At 48.4% G+C, this 17,091-nt stretch overlaps 22 non-coding genes across 22 annotated transcripts; 6 read left to right on the top strand and 16 right to left on the bottom strand.

Annotated features, from left to right (window-relative positions):
* Positions 1 to 238: 238 nt before the first annotated feature.
* Positions 239 to 310, bottom strand: trnad-guc (transfer RNA aspartic acid (anticodon GUC)). Its single transcript has one exon. It is a non-coding gene; the product is annotated as a tRNA-Asp (tRNA).
* An 83-nt stretch (positions 311 to 393) lies between these two features.
* trnav-aac (transfer RNA valine (anticodon AAC)) lies at positions 394 to 466 on the bottom strand. Its single transcript has one exon. It is a non-coding gene; the product is annotated as a tRNA-Val (tRNA).
* Positions 467 to 574: 108 nt separating this feature from the next.
* Positions 575 to 647, bottom strand: trnav-uac (transfer RNA valine (anticodon UAC)). Its single transcript has one exon. It is a non-coding gene; the product is annotated as a tRNA-Val (tRNA).
* Positions 648 to 1,770: 1,123 nt separating this feature from the next.
* trnag-ucc (transfer RNA glycine (anticodon UCC)) lies at positions 1,771 to 1,842 on the top strand. Its single transcript has one exon. It is a non-coding gene; the product is annotated as a tRNA-Gly (tRNA).
* A 3,777-nt stretch (positions 1,843 to 5,619) lies between these two features.
* Positions 5,620 to 5,691, bottom strand: trnad-guc (transfer RNA aspartic acid (anticodon GUC)). Its single transcript has one exon. It is a non-coding gene; the product is annotated as a tRNA-Asp (tRNA).
* Positions 5,692 to 6,132: 441 nt separating this feature from the next.
* Positions 6,133 to 6,205, bottom strand: trnav-cac (transfer RNA valine (anticodon CAC)). The gene has a single exon. It is a non-coding gene; the product is annotated as a tRNA-Val (tRNA).
* Positions 6,206 to 7,151: 946 nt separating this feature from the next.
* Positions 7,152 to 7,223, top strand: trnag-ucc (transfer RNA glycine (anticodon UCC)). Its single transcript has one exon. It is a non-coding gene; the product is annotated as a tRNA-Gly (tRNA).
* Positions 7,224 to 7,341: 118 nt separating this feature from the next.
* trnag-gcc (transfer RNA glycine (anticodon GCC)) lies at positions 7,342 to 7,412 on the top strand. Its single transcript has one exon. It is a non-coding gene; the product is annotated as a tRNA-Gly (tRNA).
* Positions 7,413 to 7,824: 412 nt separating this feature from the next.
* On the bottom strand, positions 7,825 to 7,897 carry trnav-aac (transfer RNA valine (anticodon AAC)). The gene has a single exon. It is a non-coding gene; the product is annotated as a tRNA-Val (tRNA).
* A 1,304-nt stretch (positions 7,898 to 9,201) lies between these two features.
* Positions 9,202 to 9,273, top strand: trnag-ucc (transfer RNA glycine (anticodon UCC)). The gene has a single exon. It is a non-coding gene; the product is annotated as a tRNA-Gly (tRNA).
* A 350-nt stretch (positions 9,274 to 9,623) lies between these two features.
* On the bottom strand, positions 9,624 to 9,696 carry trnav-uac (transfer RNA valine (anticodon UAC)). The gene has a single exon. It is a non-coding gene; the product is annotated as a tRNA-Val (tRNA).
* Positions 9,697 to 9,800: 104 nt separating this feature from the next.
* trnav-cac (transfer RNA valine (anticodon CAC)) lies at positions 9,801 to 9,873 on the bottom strand. The gene has a single exon. It is a non-coding gene; the product is annotated as a tRNA-Val (tRNA).
* Positions 9,874 to 10,819: 946 nt separating this feature from the next.
* Positions 10,820 to 10,891, top strand: trnag-ucc (transfer RNA glycine (anticodon UCC)). The gene has a single exon. It is a non-coding gene; the product is annotated as a tRNA-Gly (tRNA).
* Positions 10,892 to 11,228: 337 nt separating this feature from the next.
* Positions 11,229 to 11,300, bottom strand: trnad-guc (transfer RNA aspartic acid (anticodon GUC)). Its single transcript has one exon. It is a non-coding gene; the product is annotated as a tRNA-Asp (tRNA).
* An 83-nt stretch (positions 11,301 to 11,383) lies between these two features.
* Positions 11,384 to 11,456, bottom strand: trnav-aac (transfer RNA valine (anticodon AAC)). The gene has a single exon. It is a non-coding gene; the product is annotated as a tRNA-Val (tRNA).
* A 108-nt stretch (positions 11,457 to 11,564) lies between these two features.
* Positions 11,565 to 11,637, bottom strand: trnav-uac (transfer RNA valine (anticodon UAC)). Its single transcript has one exon. It is a non-coding gene; the product is annotated as a tRNA-Val (tRNA).
* A 1,525-nt stretch (positions 11,638 to 13,162) lies between these two features.
* trnav-aac (transfer RNA valine (anticodon AAC)) lies at positions 13,163 to 13,235 on the bottom strand. The gene has a single exon. It is a non-coding gene; the product is annotated as a tRNA-Val (tRNA).
* A 466-nt stretch (positions 13,236 to 13,701) lies between these two features.
* On the bottom strand, positions 13,702 to 13,774 carry trnav-cac (transfer RNA valine (anticodon CAC)). The gene has a single exon. It is a non-coding gene; the product is annotated as a tRNA-Val (tRNA).
* A 1,193-nt stretch (positions 13,775 to 14,967) lies between these two features.
* trnad-guc (transfer RNA aspartic acid (anticodon GUC)) lies at positions 14,968 to 15,039 on the bottom strand. Its single transcript has one exon. It is a non-coding gene; the product is annotated as a tRNA-Asp (tRNA).
* Positions 15,040 to 15,122: 83 nt separating this feature from the next.
* Positions 15,123 to 15,195, bottom strand: trnav-aac (transfer RNA valine (anticodon AAC)). The gene has a single exon. It is a non-coding gene; the product is annotated as a tRNA-Val (tRNA).
* Positions 15,196 to 15,661: 466 nt separating this feature from the next.
* trnav-cac (transfer RNA valine (anticodon CAC)) lies at positions 15,662 to 15,734 on the bottom strand. The gene has a single exon. It is a non-coding gene; the product is annotated as a tRNA-Val (tRNA).
* Positions 15,735 to 16,680: 946 nt separating this feature from the next.
* On the top strand, positions 16,681 to 16,752 carry trnag-ucc (transfer RNA glycine (anticodon UCC)). The gene has a single exon. It is a non-coding gene; the product is annotated as a tRNA-Gly (tRNA).
* The last annotated feature ends 339 nt before the right edge of the window (positions 16,753 to 17,091 follow it).

The following is a 17,091-nucleotide window of genomic DNA, read 5'->3' as shown; positions in this document are numbered from 1 at the left end:
GCATGTGCAGCATTGGTGGTTCAGTGGTAGAATCCAGCCAAACAGGAGCTGTACACAGGGACAGTGGCCATTCTTCTAATCTCATGGAAAGGCCCTTGTTCTACTTAATGTCACCAAGACCAAACAGTGTTACCTTCAAGGAATGTGCCACGTGCAGTTTGAGAAGACTCAAAAAGAAAATCAGATGCAGACTAGTCACTCTTCCATGCCATGCGCTTAGCGGCAAAAACAATGCCGTCTCCCCGTCGGGGAATCGAACCCCGGTCTTCCGCGTGACAGGCGGAGATACTGTCCACTATACTAACGAGGACGAGCAAAAGGGGCATCGATTAGGCATACCTCCCTGAAACTCTCACCACTTGAGGTGAACAGAAAGGCCACCTGCAGCAAAGATGTTTCTGCCCGGTTTCGAACCGGGGACCTTTCGCGTGTTAGGCGAACGTGATGACCACTACACTACAGAAACTAACTGAGTGGGGCACTTCCTGGCTGCAGCTTTGTGTCTGGAATAAACTGAAATTCAAAACCTAGATGAAGGAAGAATGTTGTCATGCGAAGCATAAAAAGTCTCAGCTGCTTCTGCCCGGTTTCGAACCGGGGACCTTTCGCGTGTAAAGCCAACGTGATGACCACTACACTACAGAAACTGAGATGGGCATCTCCTGGCTGCAGCTTAGTGTCTGGATTAAAAAGGGACTCAAAACAAACATATGGGCAGAAAGTTATCAAGCGATGCAGAAAGGGTAAGCATTGTTTCTGCCCGGTTTCGAACCGGAGACCTTTCGCATGTGAGGCGAACGTGATGACCACTACACTACAGAAACTGCATGCCTCAGCTCAGTGCCACTTGTGTTGCAGCACTCATCAGAGGCTTCACTCATACAAAGAACTGGCTCAATTCTACTGACTAAGTCATGGGCCATGGGCTTACCAACAACAAAAAGCTAAAGCAGCAAACACGTGTCTGTGTGCCTTTAAAGCAGAGAAAGCAAAAGTAGCACTTGCAGCAACACAAAAGCATGGCATCAAAGTGTGAAGCCAGGCAAACGGCACAAGACACAAGCACCCAGTCCCCACAGCTAAGCACAAACTGCATCTTCCACAAGCAGCCTTTGCTTCATGCTAAATGGCCAAACTGGCTCAGTAACATAAGCCTCCCATTCCAAACTAATTCAGTACAACAAGTGAGAAAGATCTCAGTCATGGTCAATGAAACTTTGAAATGAAACTTACAGATGAGAGAGCAGATTTGCAGAAAGGCACCCAGGTGTTCTCCTGCTTCCACAGGGCTATGAGAGTCTCCTTGCATCCCTGGAAACTTTGCAATGTGCAGCAGAAGGAGTCCAAGCAGTATTCCACTAAAATGAACCTGGGTCTTGCTGGGAGCCTCCACTCATCCACAGGACTTGATCACTTCTACTGGTCCCCTCCCTTTCCAGAAATTCAAAAGCTCTTTGTCTGAATCCCAGCTGTGACATCAGCAAACTCACCGTGCAGCCATTGGAGGAAAGGGGTGTGAAAGCTCTCTGCTAGTCCTGATAGACCAATAATGTGGTGGCACACAGCTGGGGTGATGGTGAAAGCTGTTGTGCAGTTGTTCTCTTTGTTGATGTGATGCAGAGAGATCAGCTGACTGCTAAAAGACCTCCTAGCACAATTACTCACCAAAGAACAAGTCTTGGAGACCAACTCCCCTTCACAGAGCCACAAAGACAAAACCAGCACTTGCTTGCAGCAACGGGTTCTAACAGGGTGGTGCTTTTGTCGCCTGCGTTGGTGGTATAGTGGTGAGCATAGCTGCCTTCCAAGCAGTTGACCCGGGTTAGATTCCCGGCCAACGCATACCCTTTAACCAGCAGGTGCCAAGGGAACAAAAAGTAGCTTGCAACTACTTTCATATTGCTCGCTGCAACATAATTCCACCATCTCAGCCAGGAAGGTCTGAAGCTGGGAATGTGCAGCATTGGTGGTTCAGTGGTAGAATCCAGCCAAACAGGAGCTGTACACAGGGACAGTGGCCATTCTTCTAATCTCATGGAAAGGCCCTTGTTCTACTTAATGTCACCAAGACCAAACAGTGTTACCTTCAAGGAATGTGCCACGTGCAGTTTGAGAAGACTCAAAAAGAAAATCAGATGCAGACTAGTCACTCTTCCATGCCATGCGCTTAGCGGCATCTTTGGCGCCGCGGATGTGGCTGCCTGTTGCAACAGCTCCTGCTCATGTTTGAGTTTTTTCTACTTTTTTCCTTTCTTGTAAGTACTTAAGTTTTTCCTTTTTGTTAGCTAAGTGTTTGTACTTGTTTTTATGCACAATGGACACCAAACTTGTGCTTGTTATTGTTTTTGCACTATTTTTTTCGCTGTTTACGACTGTGTCTGGAGATCCCTTGCGGAGCCACGCTCCTATTGTTTACACCAGGAATCAGCTGTTAGCGCTTAGCAACACAGCTGTGCTACCGCATGAGAGGCACGACATCCCCCGCGAGCTGAGGAGGAGGAAGCGGGGGAGACGGGCTGGAGCTCTACGTCGGGATAGAAAGAGACGTTAAAAACCGGTTCTTCCTTCCATCGTTATGGGGAACGTAAGATCTCTCACCAATAAGATGGACGAGCTGACGGCGCTAACGCGGCATCAGAGGGAGTATCGGGAGTGTAGCGTTATGGTGTTTACAGAGTCCTGGCTCAACACGCTCATCCCGGACACGCTCGTATCTCTGGACGGCTTTCACCTCATCCGAGCGGACAGGACAGCGGAGAGCGGTAAGAGGAAGGGAGGAGGACTGGCAGTATTTGTGAATGAAAGATGGTGTAACTCTGGGCACATCGCTATTAAGGAACAGATCTGCTGTAAGAACATTGAACTGTTAGCCGTTAGCATGAGACCGTACTATCTCCCGAGGGAATTCTCGCACGTTATCGCGATAGCTGCGTATGTCCCGCCCTCTGCTAACGCTGACGCTGCCTGTGACGTCCTGCACGCAGCTGTGTGCAGGCTGCAGACACAGCACCCACAAGCCCTCCTTCTCATCTCAGGAGACTTTAATCATGTTTCTCCATCCTCCACTCTGTCCACCTTCACACAATATGTAACCTGCCACACCAGAGACAATAAAATACTGGACTTGTTTTATGCCAACACTAAGGAGGCTTATAACTCATCACCTCTCCCTCCCCTTGGAAGATCTGATCACAATCTGGTTCATCTTCTGCCGGTGTACAAACCCCTTGTGCACAGAGAACCAGCAGTCACCCGCACAGTTAAGAAATGGTCTAAGGAGACTAAAGAGGCTCTAAAGGACTGTTTTGAAACAACAGTGTGGGAAGAACTGTGTGACCCTAATGGGGAGGACATTGACAGTCTCACTCATTGCATCACGGATTATGTCAACTTCTGTGTGGAGAACACTGTCCCCACCAAGACTGTTCGGTGTTTCTCCAACAATAAGCCATGGATAAATCCTGACATAAAGGCTCTCCTAAAAAAGAAAAAGAGGGCCTTCAGATCGGGCGATAAGGATGAGCTGAAAGCTGTGCAGAGAGAACTGAGAAGGAAGATCAGAGAGGGGAAAGCTGGCTACAGGAAGAAGCTGGAAGAAGAACTACAGCAGAAAAATGTCAGTGGAGTTTGGAAAGGCCTTAAAACCATCTCTGGTCACAAGAAGCCCGACTCCCAGGTGGTGGGGGACCAGAAGTGGGTGAACGAACTCAATTTGTTCTTCAATAGATTTGATCACTCACATGTCCATCCCCCTACACAGACATCACAGCTGTACCCCCCTTCTGTGGCACCACCAACATGCTGCCCTCCCCCGTCTCTCACACTCACGCCCTTATCACAGCCACCCCCTACTGGTTCATCTGCTGGCAACTTTAACTTCCCATTCACGCACTCCAACACCCAGCCTCCATGCTCCAATCTGTCCTTCACAACAGCCCAGGTGAGGAATGAGCTGAAGAAAATCAAAGTGAAGAAAGCTGCGGGTCCAGATGGCATCAGTGCCAGGCTCCTCAAGTCCTGTGCAGATCAGCTGTGCGGGGTAGTCGAGCACATGTTTAACCTGAGTCTGAAGCTGGGAAGAGTACCACAGCTGTGGAAAACATCTTGTGTGGTACCTGTGCCAAAAACACAGCACCCAAAGGACCTAAACAGCTACAGACCGGTGGCACTGACTTCACATTTGATGAAATCACTGGAGAGGCTGGTCCTTACCCATCTCCGCCCTCTGGTGAACCCATCCATGGACCCTCTTCAGTTTGCTTACCAGCCTGGCGTTGGGGTGGATGATGCCATCATCCATCTGTTACACGGAACTCTTTCTCACCTGGAGAAGCCTGGGAGCACTGTGAGAATAACCTTCTTCGATTTCTCCAGTGCTTTTAACACCATACGGCCGGGGCTCCTGAAGGACAAACTGGATCATGTTGGAGTGGACAGTCACCTGTCCAATTGGATACTGGACTACCTCAGCAACCAACCACAGTATCTGAGGGCACGGGACTGTGTGTCTGATATGGTGGTCAGCAGCACAGGGGCCCCTCAGGGAACGGTCTTGGCACCATTCCTCTTCACCCTGTACACGGCTGACTTCATGTACAGATCACCGGACTGTCACCTCCAGAAGTTCTCTGATGACTCAGCAATTGTCGGACTTATAAACAATGACGAGGACAGCGAGTACAGAGAACTGATCCAGGACTTCATGGACTGGTGTCTGCTGAACCACCTCCAGTTAAACGTGGGGAAGACCAAAGAACTGGTGGTGGATTTCCGCAGGTGCAGATCCACCTTGCCACCGGTGAACATCCAAGGAATGGACATTGAGAGAGTGGACTCTTATAAGTACCTGGGTGTTCATCTAAACAACAAACTGGACTGGTCAGTTAACACTAACGCACTTTATAAAAAAGGTCAGAGTAGACTCTACCTACTCAGGAGACTGAGGTCATTTGGAGTGCGGGGGGCACTCCTAAGGACTTTCTTTGACACAGTGGTGGCATCAGCCATCTTTTACGGAGTGGTATGCTGGGGCAGTAGCATCTCTACAGCGGACAGGAAGAGACTGAACAAACTCATTAAGAGGGCCGGCTCTGTCCTGGGGAGCCCCTTAGACCCAGTGCAGGTGGTGGGAGACAGAAGGATGTTAGCCAAGCTGGCATCCATGCTGGAGAATGATTCCCACCCCATGCATGAGACTCTGGCAGCACTGGGCAGCTCCTTCAGTGACAGGCTGCTTCACCCTAAATGTGGGAAGGAGCGGTACCGTAGGTCCTTCCTTCCTGCTGCTGTTAGATTATACAACCAGCACTGCTCCAGATAGATCACACACACACTTTAAATTATTATTCATTAAAATGTGCAATTTTTTTTCCCCCATGTGTAACTATTACAATGTGCAATATTCTCACGTGCACTTATTGTAAATATTTTTAGAGTTTTCTGACTTTTTATTATTATTGTTATACATTGTACTATTTTTATTTTTTATTTTTTATCGTCTATTTTTATTTTTTTACTGAGTGCTGTACTATCCCTTTGCTGCTGCAACAATATGAATTTCCCCATTGTGGGACTAATAAAGGATTATCTTATCTTATCTTATCTTAAAAACAATGCCGTCTCCCCGTCGGGGAATCGAACCCCGGTCTTCCGCATGACAGGCGGAGATACTGTCCACTATACTAACGAGGACGAGCAAAAGGGGCATCGATTAGGCATACCTCCCTGAAACTCTCACCACTTGAGGTGAACAGAAAGGCCACCTGCAGCAAAGATGTTTCTGCCCGGTTTCGAACCGGGGACCTTTCGCGTGTTAGGCGAACGTGATGACCACTACACTACAGGAACTAACTGAGTGGGGCACTTCCTGGCTGCAGCTTTGTGTCTGGAATAAACTGAAATTCAAAACCTAGATGAAGGAAGAATGTTGTCATGCGAAGCATAAAAAGTCTCAGCTGCTTCTGCCCGGTTTCGAACCGGGGACCTTTCGCGTGTTAGGCGAACGTGATGACCACTACACTACAGAAACTGAGTCGAGCACCTCCTGGCTGCAGCTTAGTGTCTGGATTAAAAAGGGACTCAAAACACAAATATGGGCAGAAAGTTATCAAGCGATGCATAAAGGGTAAGCATTGTTTCTGCCCGGTTTCGAACCGGGGACCTTTCGCGTGTGAAGCGAACGTGATGACCACTACACTACAGAAACTGCATGCCTCAGCTCAGTGCCACTTGTGTTGCAGCACTCATCAGAGGCTTCACTCATCCAAAGAACTGGCTCAATTCTACTGACTAAGTCATGGGCCATGGGCTTACCAACAACAAAAAGCTAAAGCAGCAAACACGTGTCTGTGTGCCTTTAAAGCAGAGAAAGCAAAAGTAGCACTTGCAGCAACACAAAAGCATGGCATCAAAGTGTGAAGCCAGGCAAACGGCACAAGACACAAGCACCCAGTCCCTACAGCTAAGCACAAACTGCAGCTTCCACAAGCAGCCTTTGCATTATGCTAAATGGCCAAACTGGCTCAGTAACATAAGCCTCCCACTCCAAACTAATTCAGTACAACAAGTGAGAAAGATCTCAGTCATGGTCAATGAAACTTTGAAATGAAACTTACAGATGAGAGAGCAGATTTGCAGAAAGGCACCCAGGTGTTCTCCTGCTTCCACAGGGCTATGAGAGTCTCCTTGCATCCCTGGAAACTTTGCAATGTGCAGCAGAAGGAGTCCAAGCGGTATTCCACTAAAATGAACCTGGGTCTTGCTGGGAGCCTCCACTCATCCACAGGACTTGATCACTTCTACTGGTCCCCTCCCTTTCCAGAAATTCAAAAGCTCTTTGTCTGAATCCCAGCTGTGACATCAGCAAACTCACCGTGCAGCTATTGGAGGAAAGGGGTGTGAAAGCTCTCTGCTAGTCCTGATAGACCAATAATGTGGTGGCACACAGCTGTGGTGATGGTGAAAGCTGTTGTGCAGTTGTTCTCTTTGTTGATGTGATGCAGAGAGATCAGCTGACTGCTAAAAGACCTCCTAGCACAATTACTCACCAAAGAACAAGTCTTGGAGACCAACTCCCCTTCACAGAGCCACAAAGACAAAACCAGCACTTGCTTGCAGCAACGGGTTCTAACAGGGTGGTGCTTTTGTCGCCTGCGTTGGTGGTATTGTGGTGAGCATAGCTGCCTTCCAAGCAGTTGACCCGGGTTCGATTCCCGGCCAACGCATACCCTTTAACCAGCAGGTGCCAAGGGAACAAAAAGTTGCTTGAAACTCCTTTCATATTGCTCGCTGCAATATAATTCCACCATCTCAGCCAGGAAGGTCTGAAGCTGGGCATGTGCAGCATTGGTGGTTCAGTGGTAGAATTCTCGCCTGCCATGCGGGAGGCCCGGGTTCGATTCCCGGCCAATGCATCGACTGCTTTTTCTTCACTAGAGACAAGCGTAACCTGAGGCAATCTGAAATCCAGCCAAACAGGAGCTGTACACAGGGACAGTGGCCATTCTTCTAATCTCATGGAAAGGCCCTTTTTCTACTTAATGTCACCAAGACCAAACAGTGTTACCTTCAAGGAATGTGCCACGTGCAGTTTGAGAAGACTCAAAAAGAAAATCAGATGCAGACTAGTCACTCTTCCATGCCATGCGCTTAGCGGCAAAAACAATGCCGTCTCCTCGTCGGGGAATCGAACCCCGGTTTTCCGCGTGACAGGCGGAGATACTGTCCACTATACTAACGAGGACTAGCAAAAGGGGCATCGATTAGGCATACCTCCCTGAAACTCTCACCACTTGAGGTGAACAGAAAGGCCACCTGCAGCAAAGATGTTTCTGCCCGGTTTCGAACCGGGGACCTTTCGCGTGTTAGGCGAACGTGATGACCACTACACTACAGAAACTAACTGAGTGGGGCACTTCCTGGCTGCAGCTTTGTGTCTGGAATAAACTGAAATTCAAAACCTAGATGAAGGAAGAATGTTGTCATGCGAAGCATAAAAAGTCTCAGCTGCTTCTGCCCGGTTTCGAACCGGGGACCTTTCGCGTGTAAAGCCAACGTGATGAACACTACACTACAGAAACTGAGATGGGCATCTCCTGGCTGCAGCTTAGTGTCTGGATTAAATAGGGACTCAAAACAAACATATGGGCAGAAAGTTATCAAGCGATGCAGAAAGGGTAAGCATTGTTTCTGCCCGGTTTCGAACCGGAGACCTTTCGCATGTGAGGCGAACGTGATGACCACTACACTACAGAAACTGCATGCCTCAGCTCAGTGCCACTTGTGTTGCAGCACTCATCAGAGGCTTCACTCATCCAAAGAACTGGCTCAATTCTACTGACTAAGTCATGGGCCATGGGCTTACCAACAACAAAAAGCTAAAGCAGCAAACACGTGTCTGTGTGCCTTTAAAGCAGAGAAAGCAAAAGTAGCACTTGCAGCAACACAAAAGCATGGCATCAAAGTGTGAAGCCAGGCAAACGGCACAAGACACAAGCACCCAGTCCCTACAGCTAAGCACAAACTGCAGCTTCCACAAGCAGCCTTTGCATTATGCTAAATGGCCAAACTGGCTCAGTAACATAAGCCTCCCACTCCAAACTAATTCAGTACAACAAGTGAGAAAGATCTCAGTCATGGTCAATGAAACTTTGAAATGAAACTTACAGATGAGAGAGCAGATTTGCAGAAAGGCACCCAGGTGTTCTCCTGCTTCCACAGGGCTATGAGAGTCTCCTTGCATCCCTGGAAACTTTGCAATGTGCAGCAGAAGGAGTCCAAGCAGTATTCCACTAAAATGAACCTGGGTCTTGCTGGGAGCCTCCACTCATCCACAGGACTTGATCACTTCTACTGGTCCCCTCCCTTTCCAGAAATTCAAAAGCTCTTTGTCTGAATCCCAGCTGTGACATCAGCAAACTCACCGTGCAGCCATTGGAGGAAAGGGGTGTGAAAGCTCTCTGCTAGTCCTGATAGACCAATAATGTGGTGGCACACAGCTGGGGTGATGGTAAAAGCTGTTGTGCAGTTGTTCTCTTTGTTGATGTGATGCAGAGAGATCAGCTGACTGCTAAAAGACCTCCTAGCACAATTACTCACCAAAGAACAAGTCTTGGAGACCAACTCCCCTTCACAGAGCCACAAAGACAAAACCAGCACTTGCTTGCAGCAACGGGTTCTAACAGGGTGGTGCTTTTGTCGCCTGCGTTGGTGGTATAGTGGTGAGCATAGCTGCCTTCCAAGCAGTTGACCCGGGTTCGATTCCCGGCCAACGCATACCCTTTAACCAGCAGGTGCCAAGGGAACAAAAAGTAGCTTGCAACTCCTTTCATATTGCTCGCTGCAACATAATTCCACCATCTCAGCCAGGAAGGTCTGAAGCTGGGCATGTGCAGCATTGGTGGTTCAGTGGTAGAATCCAGCCAAACAGGAGCTGTACACAGGGACAGTGGCCATTCTTCTAATCTCATGGAAAGGCCCTTGTTCTACTTAATGTCACCAAGACCAAACAGTGTTACCTTCAAGGAATGTGCCACGTGCAGTTTGAGAAGACTCAAAAAGAAAATCAGATGCAGACTAGTCACTCTTCCACTTGAGGTGAACAGAAAGGCCACCTGCAGCAAAGATGTTTCTGCCCGGTTTCGAACCGGGGACCTTTCGCGTGTAAAGCGAACGTGATGACCACTACACTACAGAAACTGAGTCTAGCACCTCCTGGCTGCAGCTTAGTGTCTGGATTAAAAAGGGACTCAAAACACAAATATGGGCAGAAAGTTATCAAGCGATGCATAAAGGGTAAGCATTGTTTCTGCCCGGTTTCGAACCGGGGACCTTTCGCGTGTGAGGCGAACGTGATGACCACTACACTACAGAAACTGCATGCCTCAGCTCAGTGCCACTTGTGTTGCAGCACTCATCAGAGGCTTCACTCATCCAAAGAACTGGCTCAATTCTACTGACTAAGTCATGGGCCATGGGCTTACCAACAACAAAAAGCTAAAGCAGCAAACACGTGTCTGTGTGCCTTTAAAGCAGAGAAAGCAAAAGTAGCACTTGCAGCAACACAAAAGCATGGCATCAAAGTGTGAAGCCAGGCAAACGGCACAAGACACAAGCACCCAGTCCCTACAGCTAAGCACAAACTGCAGCTTCCACAAGCAGCCTTTGCATTATGCTAAATGGCCAAACTGGCTCAGTAACATAAGCCACCCACTCCAAACTAATTCAGTACAACAAGTGAGAAAGATCTCAGTCATGGTCAATGAAACTTTGAAATGAAACTTACAGATGAGAGAGCAGATTTGCAGAAAGGCACCCAGGTGTTCTCCTGCTTCCACAGGGCTATGAGAGTCTTCTTGCATCCCTGGAAACTTTGCAATGTGCAGCAGAAGGAGTCCAAGCAGTATTCCACTAAAATGAACCTGGGTCTTGCTGGGAGCCTCCACTCATCCACAGGACTTGATCACTTCTACTGGTCCCCTCCCTTTCCAGAAATTTAAAAGCTCTTTGTCTGAATCCCAGCTGTGACATCAGCAAACTCACCGTGCAGCCATTGGAGGAAAGGGGTGTGAAAGCTCTCTGCTAGTCCTGATAGACCAATAATGTGGTGGCACACAGCTGGGGTGATGGTGAAAGCTGTTGTGCAGTTGTTCTCTTTGTTGATGTGATGCAGAGAGATCAGCTGACTGCTAAAAGACCTCCTAGCACAATTACTCACCAAAGAACAAGTCTTGGAGACCAACTCCCCTTCACAGAGCCACAAAGACAAAACCAGCACTTGCTTGCAGCAACGGGTTCTAACAGGGTGGTGCTTTTGTCGCCTGCGTTGGTGGTATTGTGGTGAGCATAGCTGCCTTCCAAGCAGTTGACCCGGGTTCGATTCCCGGCCAACGCATACCCTTTAACCAGCAGGTGCCAAGGGAACAAAAAGTAGCTTTCATATTGCTCGCTGCAACATAATTCCACCATCTCAGCCAGGAAGGTCTGAAGCTGGGCATGTGCAGCATTGGTGGTTCAGTGGTAGAATCCAGCCAAACAGGAGCTGTACACAGGGACAGTGGCCATTCTTCTAATCTCATGGAAAGGCCCTTGTTCTACTTAATGTCACCAAGACCAAACAGTGTTACCTTCAAGGAATGTGCCACGTGCAGTTTGAGAAGACTCAAAAAGAAAATCAGATGCAGACTAGTCACTCTTCCATGCCATGCGCTTAGCGGCAAAAACAATGCCGTCTCCCCGTCGGGGAATCGAACCCCGGTCTTCCGCGTGACAGGCGGAGATACTGTCCACTATACTAACGAGGACGAGCAAAAGGGGCATCGATTAGGCATACCTCCCTGAAACTCTCACCACTTGAGGTGAACAGAAAGGCCACCTGCAGCAAAGATGTTTCTGCCCGGTTTCGAACCGGGGACCTTTCGCGTGTTAGGCGAACGTGATGACCACTACACTACAGAAACTAACTGAGTGGGGCACTTCCTGGCTGCAGCTTTGTGTCTGGAATAAACTGAAATTCAAAACCTAGATGAAGGAAGAATGTTGTCATGCGAAGCATAAAAAGTCTCAGCTGCTTCTGCCCGGTTTCGAACCGGGGACCTTTCGCGTGTAAAGCCAACGTGATGACCACTACACTACAGAAACTGAGATGGGCATCTCCTGGCTGCAGCTTAGTGTCTGGATTAAAAAGGGACTCAAAACAAACATATGGGCAGAAAGTTATCAAGCGATGCAGAAAGGGTAAGCATTGTTTCTGCCCGGTTTCGAACCGGAGACCTTTCGCATGTGAGGCGAACGTGATGACCACTACACTACAGAAACTGCATGCCTCAGCTCAGTGCCACTTGTGTTGCAGCACTCATCAGAGGCTTCACTCATCCAAAGAACTGGCTCAATTCTACTGACTAAGTCATGGGCCATGGGCTTACCAACAACAAAAAGCTAAAGCAGCAAACACGTGTCTGTGTGCCTTTAAAGCAGAGAAAGCAAAAGTAGCACTTGCAGCAACACAAAAGCATGGCATCAAAGTGTGAAGCCAGGCAAACGGCACAAGACACAAGCACCCAGTCCCCACAGCTAAGCACAAACTGCATCTTCCACAAGCAGCCTTTGCTTCATGCTAAATGGCCAAACTGGCTCAGTAACATAAGCCTCCCATTCCAAACTAATTCAGTACAACAAGTGAGAAAGATCTCAGTCATGGTCAATGAAACTTTGAAATGAAACTTACAGATGAGAGAGCAGATTTGCAGAAAGGCACCCAGGTGTTCTCCTGCTTCCACAGGGCTATGAGAGTCTCCTTGCATCCCTGGAAACTTTGCAATGTGCAGCAGAAGGAGTCCAAGCAGTATTCCACTAAAATGAACCTGGGTCTTGCTGGGAGCCTCCACTCATCCACAGGACTTGATCACTTCTACTGGTCCCCTCCCTTTCCAGAAATTCAAAAGCTCTTTGTCTGAATCCCAGCTGTGACATCAGCAAACTCACCGTGCAGCCATTGGAGGAAAGGGGTGTGAAAGCTCTCTGCTAGTCCTGATAGACCAATAATGTGGTGGCACACAGCTGGGGTGATGGTGAAAGCTGTTGTGCAGTTGTTCTCTTTGTTGATGTGATGCAGAGAGATCAGCTGACTGCTAAAAGACCTCCTAGCACAATTACTCACCAAAGAACAAGTCTTGGAGACCAACTCCCCTTCACAGAGCCACAAAGACAAAACCAGCACTTGCTTGCAGCAACGGGTTCTAACAGGGTGGTGCTTTTGTCGCCTGCGTTGGTGGTATAGTGGTGAGCATCTGAGGCAATCTGAAATAGAGCCAAACAGGAGCTGTACACAGGGACAGTGGCCATTCTTCTTATCTCATGGAAAGGCCCTTGTTCTACTTAATGTCACCAAGACCAAACAGTGTTACCTTCAAGGAATGTGCCACGTGCAGTTTGAGAAGACTCAAAAAGAAAATCAGATGCAGACTAGTCACTCTTCCATGCCATGCGCTTAGCGGCAAAAACAATGCCTTCTCCCCGTCGGGGAATCGAACCCCGGTCTTCCGCGTGACAGGCGGAGATACTGTCCACCATACTAACGAGGACGAGCAAAAGGGGCATCGATTAGGCATACCTCCCTGAAACTCTCACCACTTGAGGTGAACAGAAAAGCCACCTGCAGCAAAGATGTTTCTGCCCGGTTTCGAACCGGGGACCTTTCGCGTGTTAGGCGAACGTGATGACCACTACACTACAGAAACTAACTGAGTGGGGCACTTCCTGGCTGCAGCTTTGTGTCTGGAATAAACTGAAATTCAAAACCTAGATGAAGGAAGAATGTTGTCATGCGAAGCATAAAAAGTCTCAGCTGCTTCTGCCCGGTTTCGAACCGGGGACCTTTCGCGTGTAAAGCTAACGTGATGACCACTACACTACAGAAACTGAGTTGGGCACCTCCTGGCTGCAGCTTAGTGTCTGGATTAAAAAGGGACTCAAAACAGACATATGGGCAGAAAGTTATCAAGCGATGCATAAAGGGTAAGCATTGTTTCTGCACGGTTTCGAACCGGGGACCTTTCGCGTGTGAGGCGAACATGATGACCACTACACTACAGAAACTAACTGAGTGGGGCACTTCCTGGCTGCAGCTTTGTGTCTGGAATAAACTGAACTTCAAAACCTAGATGAAGGAAGAATGTTGTCATGCGAAGCATAAAAAGTCTCAGCTGCTTCTGCCCGGGTTCGAACCGGGGACCTTTCGCGTGTGAGGCGAACGTGATGACCACTACACTACAGAAACTGGATGCCTCGGCTCAGTGCCACTTGTGTTGCAGCACTCATCAGAGGCTTCACTCATCCAAAGAACTGGCTCAATTCTACTGACTAAGTCATGGGCCATGGGCTTACCAACAACAAAAAGCTAAAGCAGCAAACACGTGTCTGTGTGCCTTTAAAGCAGAGAAAGCAAAAGTAGCACTTGCAGCAACACAAAAGCATGGCATCAAAGTGTGAAGCCAGGCAAACGGAACAAGACACAAGCACCCAGTCCCTACAGCTAAGCACAAACTGCAGCTTCCACAAGCAGCCTTTGCTTTATGCTAAATGGCCAAACTGGCTCAGTAACATAAGCCTCCCACTCCAAACTAATTCAGTACAACAAGTGAGAAAGATCTCAGTCATGGTCAATGAAACTTTGAAATGAAACTTACAGATGAGAGAGCAGATTTGCAGAAAGGCACCCAGGTGTTCTCCTGCTTCCACAGGGCTATGAGAGTCTCCTTGCATCCCTGGAAACTTTGCAATGTGCAGCAGAAGTAGTCCAAGCAGTATTCCACTAAAATGAACCTGGGTCTTGCTGGGAGCCTCCACTCATCCACAGGACTTGATCACTTCTACTGGTCCCCTCCCTTTCCAGAAATTCAAAAGCTCTTTGTCTGAATCCCAGCTGTGACATCAGCAAACTCACCGTGCAGCCATTGGAGGAAAGGGGTGTGAAAGCTCTCTGCTAGTCCTGATAGACCAATAATGTGGTGGCACACAGCTGTGGTGATGGTGAAAGCTGTTGTGCAGTTGTTCTCTTTGTTGATGTGATGCAGAGAGATCAGCTGACTGCTAAAAGACCTCCTAGCACAATTACTCACCAAAGAACAAGTCTTGGAGACCAACTCCCCTTCACAGAGCCACAAAGACAAAACCAGCACTTGCTTGCAGCAACGGGTTCTAACAGGGTGGTGCTTTTGTCGCCTGCGTTGGTGGTATAGTGGTGAGCATCTGAGGCAATCTGAAATCCAGCCAAACAGGAGCTGTACACAGGGACAGTGGCCATTCTTCTAATCTCATGGAAAGGCCCTTTTTCTACTTAATGTCACCAAGACCAAACAGTGTTACCTTCAAGGAATGTGCCACGTGCAGTTTGAGAAGACTCAAAAAGAAAATCAGATGCAGACTAGTCACTCTTCCATGCCATGCGCTTAGCGGCAAAAACAATGCCGTCTCCCCGTCGGGGAATCGAACCCCGGTCTTCCGCGTGACAGGCGGAGATACTGTCCACTATACTAACGAGGACGAGCAAAAGGGGCATCGATTAGGCATACCTCCCTGAAACTCTCACCACTTGAGGTGAACAGAAAGGCCACCTGCAGCAAAGATGTTTCTGCCCGGTTTCGAACCGGGGACCTTTCGCGTGTTAGGCGAACGTGATGACCACTACACTACAGAAACTAACTGAGTGGGGCACTTCCTGGCTGCAGCTTTGTGTCTGGAATAAACTGAAATTCAAAACCTAGATGAAGGAAGAATGTTGTCATGCGAAGCATAAAAAGTCTCAGCTGCTTCTGCCCGGTTTCGAACCGGGGACCTTTCGCGTGTAAAGCTAACGTGATGACCACTACACTACAGAAACTGAGTTGGGCACCTCCTGGCTGCAGCTTAGTGTCTGGATTAAAAAGGGACTCAAAACAGACATATGGGCAGAAAGTTATCAAGCGATGCATAAAGGGTAAGCATTGTTTCTGCACGGTTTCGAACCGGGGACCTTTCGCATGTGAGGCGAACATGATGACCACTACACTACAGAAACTAACTGAGTGGGGCACTTCCTGGCTGCAGCTTTGTGTCTGGAATAAACTGAACTTCAAAACCTAGATGAAGGAAGAATGTTGTCATGCGAAGCATAAAAAGTCTCAGCTGCTTCTGCCCGGGTTCGAACCGGGGACCTTTCGCGTGTGAGGCGAACGTGATGACCACTACACTACAGAAACTGGATGCCTCGGCTCAGTGCCACTTGTGTTGCAGCACTCATCAGAGGCTTCACTCATCCAAAGAACTGGCTCAATTCTACTGACTAAGTCATGGGCCATGGGCTTACCAACAACAAAAAGCTAAAGCAGCAAACACGTGTCTGTGTGCCTTTAAAGCAGAGAAAGCAAAAGTAGCACTTGCAGCAACACAAAAGCATGGCATCAAAGTGTGAAGCCAGGCAAACGGAACAAGACACAAGCACCCAGTCCCTACAGCTAAGCACAAACTGCAGCTTCCACAAGCAGCCTTTGCTTTATGCTAAATGGCCAAACTGGCTCAGTAACATAAGCCTCCCACTCCAAACTAATTCAGTACAACAAGTGAGAAAGATCTCAGTCATGGTCAATGAAACTTTGAAATGAAACTTACAGATGAGAGAGCAGATTTGCAGAAAGGCACCCAGGTGTTCTCCTGCTTCCACAGGGCTATGAGAGTCTCCTTGCATCCCTGGAAACTTTGCAATGTGCAGCAGAAGTAGTCCAAGCAGTATTCCACTAAAATGAACCTGGGTCTTGCTGGGAGCCTCCACTCATCCACAGGACTTGATCACTTCTACTGGTCCCCTCCCTTTCCAGAAATTCAAAAGCTCTTTGTCTGAATCCCAGCTGTGACATCAGCAAACTCACCGTGCAGCCATTGGAGGAAAGGGGTGTGAAAGCTCTCTGCTAGTCCTGATAGACCAATAATGTGGTGGCACACAGCTGTGGTGATGGTGAAAGCTGTTGTGCAGTTGTTCTCTTTGTTGATGTGATGCAGAGAGATCAGCTGACTGCTAAAAGACCTCCTAGCACAATTACTCACCAAAGAACAAGTCTTGGAGACCAACTACCCTTCACAGAGCCACAAAGACAAAACCAGCACTTGCTTGCAGCAACGGGTTCTAACAGGGTGGTGCTTTTGTCGCCTGCGTTGGTGGTATAGTGGTGAGCATAGCTGCCTTCCAAGCAGTTGACCCGGGTTCGATTCCCGGCCAACGCATACCCTTTAACCAGCAGGTGCCAAGGGAACAAAAAGTAGCTTGCAACTCCTTTCATATTGCTCGCTGCAACATAATTCCACCATCTCAGCCAGGAAGGTCTGAAGCTGGGCATGTGCAGCATTGGTGGTTCAGTGGTAGAATCCAGCCAAACAGGAGCTGTACACAGGGACAGTGGCCATTCTTCTAATCTCATGGAAAGGCCCTTGTTCTACTTAATGTCACCAAGACCAAACAGTGTTACCTTCAAGGAATGTGCCACGTGCAGTTTGAGAAGACTCAAAAAGAAAATCAGATGCAGACTAGTCACTCTTCCATGCCATGCGCTTAGCGGCAAAAAC

The sequence above is a fragment of the Trichomycterus rosablanca genome, unplaced genomic scaffold (assembly GCF_030014385.1).
Source record: "Trichomycterus rosablanca isolate fTriRos1 unplaced genomic scaffold, fTriRos1.hap1 scaffold_136, whole genome shotgun sequence".
Classification (NCBI taxonomy): domain Eukaryota; kingdom Metazoa; phylum Chordata; class Actinopteri; order Siluriformes; family Trichomycteridae; genus Trichomycterus; species Trichomycterus rosablanca.
This window is presented reverse-complemented; position numbering and strand designations above follow the sequence as displayed.